The sequence below is a fragment of the Opisthorchis viverrini genome (assembly GCF_000715545.1).
Source record: "Opisthorchis viverrini unplaced genomic scaffold opera_v5_31, whole genome shotgun sequence".
NCBI lineage: Eukaryota > Metazoa > Platyhelminthes > Trematoda > Opisthorchiida > Opisthorchiidae > Opisthorchis > Opisthorchis viverrini.
Genome location: NW_008751688.1, coordinates 2,508,677 through 2,514,026, shown reverse-complemented (window position 1 = coordinate 2,514,026; position 5,350 = coordinate 2,508,677).

Below are 5,350 nucleotides of genomic sequence, written 5' to 3'. Positions count from 1 at the left end.
GACGCCCACTCTATCTGGCCGCGTTCAATGTTCGCACTCTGAAGCAAGCGGGACAACAAGCTGCTCTTGCACTCACACTGGACTCGCTTGGCCTTCCAGGATGGGGACCGCGTGATCGTCACTGTGCCTGGTTGGATACACTACAAGATATGGCTGCCAACCGTTGTCAGTGGCGTTCTTGTTGTCAGTTTCTATCCAGATTGCCTGAGTGAATGTGTGGAGGTGTAGGCACCTCGGAATGATTGTGTTAAGCTAGCACTAAGTCCCTCCCCCATCCACCTTTATTCTTTTCTTTACAATAAGGCTTTCAAATAAGTCATGGCTGTACGGCAGTGAAGCATCGGTGTTGAGCACTGATGTCATGCTGTCGTTGATGATGATGATGTTGGTAAGTTTTCGGGCGTATTAGATCTTCCCAAACGGCCGCAGTATTGTTGATTGTTGTTTAAACCTACTCAATCCCCACGATATTCAGGGCGATATTCGTGTTTCAATCACTGCTACGACTGAGCACGTGAATGCGGAGGATGATTTTGCGGAGAATTTAGCTCGTTAAAGTTTTTTCTCATTAATTGCATTTCAAGTCGCTTTGGAAGAGTACCAGACGAAACATTTCGTTGTTTTCGTCTGCATGAACGCCAAAAGAGCCGCAATTCGCTACTTTTGTATGAAAAAGCCTTCTACCGTTGCAGCAGACGTCCCTGCAGACGAAGCCGAAGCCGTGGAATTCGTCACACCTAGTAAGTTCATGGTTAATTTTGTGTACGCGGTAGCACACGTCGTACTGATTGCCCCGCAAGTTTCCACGTTCGCCGGTAGCATGACTGCTTGAGGGTTACTTCCTACTACCTGGAGCACAACCATACAAGCAGCAAGTTTATTTTTGACAGTCTCCCCATCAACCGGCGACTGACAAATGATGAATTAAAAGTGTTCTACCCTTTTGAAATATAGCCATCGGAGATCCGGCAGCACGTCGCCGACCACCGTGGAAAGGTTCTCACTATCAAGGATGTGCGTAACTATCTCGTCAAATGTCGACCCCCATTGTTAAGTAGGTCTTTGGTTACCTTTTAGTCGGTTTTTTAGATGACATGTCATCCATCATAGCCAAGTTTCGAGAGTGCGGTCGCGTGCCAATGGTGGAATCGGTGGGTGGCAGATATAGTCACCTGTGCTTTTCTCGAACGCAGCAGATGGCACTCATTAGACGTTTCCCGGGCGTTGTAAACGTGGATGCCACACACAGTACTAACCTTCTTGGGTAAATAAATTTAGAGCCCCTGACGTTCGCTGTCAAGTTACAAGCTTTATACATTCCTTGTGACAGATGGCATGGGTATCGGTCGACCCGTAATGTATGCCTTTGTCGAAAGCGAGCATTTTGCGCCATTGCGCAGGCTGTTCCGCTTGTTCAAGGATATGATGGGTGGACGATATGCAGTCAAAACGTTCGTCATGGACAAAATGACTTCGCAGATGCGGGCTGCCAAAGCTGTATTTGGCTGCGACATAATGTTGTGCTATTTTCACGCACGGCAAACCCTACGGAAGCACCTATGTTTCATTGCTTTTGTGTAACTTTTGCAGACAACTTATAATCGCAGTCGGCAAATATTCCAACGCATGGCTCGCTTTGATAATGCAGCTGAGTAAGTGACTGTGCACCAAACACTAATCCCGTAGATTTCGCCACAATTTGCAAATCTTGAGGCGAACAGATCCCAGTTTTGTCTCTTATTTGACTGCCCACTTGCTCCACATCACTCGAAAGTGGGCCATTCATGCACAACGTGGGTTGGTACATTTTGGGAACGTGAGCAACAACTGCCTTGAGAACGCCAACGGGCGTTTGAAGAGGCGCGTGCATCACTCAGATAGCCTAGAGCATGCCGTTCTGAAGATCGCTCATAGCGAATGGCTAATGCGGGAATATGAAATGCACACCACTTATTGTTGTGACCGTCTTGACCGCAGAGAAATTCGGGAGGCAGACATCTACGTTCTCCGTGTGGTTTATCCGGATGGCGGCATACGCCGCTAATCAGGTTCTCAGGCACATTGGAATATGTACGCCCAATCTGATATACCACGGTGGCGTTCGACGTCAAACGACGCTGTTACCTGTGGTCTCTGTGACCAGCCACCTGACACTACTGATTGGTGGTGTCAACGTGATCGACTTCCATATCACCGCTATTGCTGCGGCAATGAGTCCTGCCCGCTGTGTGGAGAAAATCTTCAGGCGCGTCCACCAAGTGAGTGCACATGTATCAAATAAACTATTTGCAATATTTGCCGTTCAGTCTATCTACCGGTCAGCTTAAAGAGCTGGCTTTGATGTTGATCTTGATCGGTCCATTGAGGACAAGCCGAGTCTGTCTCGTAAGACAGTCGCAATAAAACTGTTTTGTCCAATTTCGGAGTTGATGGAGACCGGTAATTTGAGGCCTAATTTCTTAGCATACGCTTTGTAGACCTTGCTTTCGAATCCCGTGATGACGAGGAATTCTTGTGATTGTAAATCGAAGGCCTCAAATGCCGGATCAATGAACCCATGGCAATCCGCAACGACTATACATTTGTCCCTCATCACGGTAATATGAATTGAAATAAAATTCCATGACATCTAGATGCTTAAATGCTGCTCCCGAAGGTTAATTGCTTGCCCATTTTCCGTTTCAGAATCCTTGTCCCGTGAAGTGTATCTTAAGATAATGAAAAATGGAGCGACTAAAAACTAAGCTTGTATCAGTGATGCCAATGAATAAAATGCAATTCGCCAATGCTGTTTTCATAAATTCATGGCGGGCGCATTATCAACGCGTGGAGTTATGAGTATGGAGCGCTGTCGCTGGCCATTGTATTACGTTGCCGTGCATAGGTGAGGCCTCATAATCCGCGTCGCGAATAGGAGTCACGCTAAGTAGTCGAGGTGAGCGACAGCTCATTGTTTCGGGTAATGGAGGGAGTGGTCGAGGGGGAACAGTCAAGAGTAGTAGTAGGGAGTGCGCTATCAACTTGGGTGGTGATTGCAGTTTGGCAGGTGGTGACAACCGTTGATCGTTGGGTTAGTCTATTATGTGTTGCCGGGGCATTATGGTTAGCTACGAGCATGTGTGCGGTTCTGGCAGTTACTATAGGTAGTCACCGTAGGTTACGTCGACTACAGTTGTGATGTTTACTTAAGGTAGCAAACATAAACGGTATCGAGTATGAGTATGACGATAAATAGCTAAGTTAGGTGACTTTGAGCAGAGTTGTGAGTATAACAGGCTGTCAGATTATGCTATCACCCATAGTTGAGTCCTTGTTTTTACCGGTCGCCATAAATATTGCGCGTTAAAATGTCACGCATAGTTGGAACGTGGTTTCTATCTGCCTGCATAGATACAAGCTTGGTATTTACTGTAGGTAGCAGGCAGGTACGACAGTGAAGATCAGTGTTTGACACCGATTTCATGCTCTCAATGATGATATAAGTAGCAGACATAAGTGAGAGGGCTCACATTTATAGGTATGACGGGTCATCGTTGGCAATCAAATCAGGACATTTCGCATAGCTGAGGCCTACTAAACAGCGTCGCATATAGGCACTAGCCTAGCAGCTTCAATAAGTAGTCAAGGTAGGCGATATCACGTACAGTTTTGAGTATTGGGTCCATCGTCCGCCATTAGATTATGTATGTATGCATAAGGACATTGACTCAACAGGTACGATCAATAGCCAAGTTAGATGACTTCGAGTACAGTTGTGAGTATACAGGCTGTCAGATGTGACTATCACGCTTAGCTGAAGCCTTATTTTTACCGGTCGGCATATATATTGCACTGATGTTCACTGTAGCCAGCGAAGACAAGCGGGATCGCGTATAGTTAAAGGTATAAAAGACTGTCATTGACCATCGGATTATGTTACCCTGCATATTATGTCTCATTATCAACGTTGCGCATAAACGCGGGCCTAGCAGTTACAACAGGTATTCGAGACGAGTGAAAAGAAGTAGGGATAAGAGTACAGGGGGCCGTCGTTGCTCATTGGACTGGGCTGTTGCGCATATGTGCGGAACCGTAATCAGCGTCGCACATAGACACGGATCCAGCAGGTGCAATAGGTAGTCCAGGTGAGTGACAACGGCTAACGTCGTAGTGGTAACCGCTTTATGGTGGTCACCACCTATAGAACGTCATAGTTATGGTAGGAACGACGCCCGCAGCTATCTCGCAACAGTGTATTATCTACAAGCTAGTTACGCATATCTGGGAAGTGGGATCATCCACAGATGGCCCCTGCACTGCCACTGCAAGTTTGTGCTGTTATCTAACTTTATCGCACTTATTGGAACATGAGGTCCATGAGGAAAATGTGTTGTGAGCAGGTTCGTCGAACAAAAATATCCCATTTGTTAAATCTGAGGTGTCTAAAGTAAACAAACGCCTACGAATGATCCTATAGGGTGGCATTTGCATTAAATACTCTTAAGATGTTATTTTATTCTTCAGGAACACCGAGGAACGCCAAAATATGCTAAAGTGCGATTTCACGTTTTATGTTGCGTAAACCGGCAAAAAATGCAAATCGGCGATGGTCAATGACCTTGACATTTCGCTCACTTAAATAAAATGCTACGTGCAACATGTCACAGGAAGGTGCTAATTGATTAGACTAACTCCGCGTTAAAATAGCAATTTCGAAAACCCTATAGTTTCGGCGAAATCAATCTGGTTGTGCCAATAGCCTGCGGCCGGATGGTCAGCTTGACCAGCCACATTTGTAAGATCTGTTCCAACATTGATGAGGGGCCATTATTCTTTTTTCCACATTTTTCGGTCTCTTGAATAGGTAGCGTAGACTTCTGGCTCTCCGGCGGGAGCGCGAAGAGGAATTTGAATCACGGATGTGCAGTGTGTAATATGCACGCTATGGCCGCACCAAGGGACAGTGATTCTCCAGGTGTTCACGACAATTTCTGTGGATGGTAAACAGAAATAAAGCTCATGAGCCAAAGCCCAGTAAGCAAGGTTGTACATCACCAATACTTACATATGAACCAATCAAAATGACAGACACCGTATACTACAATTGTAATGCGCCGACGGATGTCAAACTGCGCGCCATCGTTAATCACAATATCTTTTGTCCAGTTTCAGAAGCGGCGGCGGTAACGATGGTAGAAAATGAAGACATCCCTCAATACCAGACAGACAGGCTTGATCTCCCCCCAGTGACTACCACCCTCTGATGTTTATATACGCTTGTACCCCTGTTCCCCGTGGTTGACACTCTCCCCTGAATCCCCACGTGTTCAGAGGGTCGGAGAATAAACCGTTGAACCTACGCTCTTGTGCT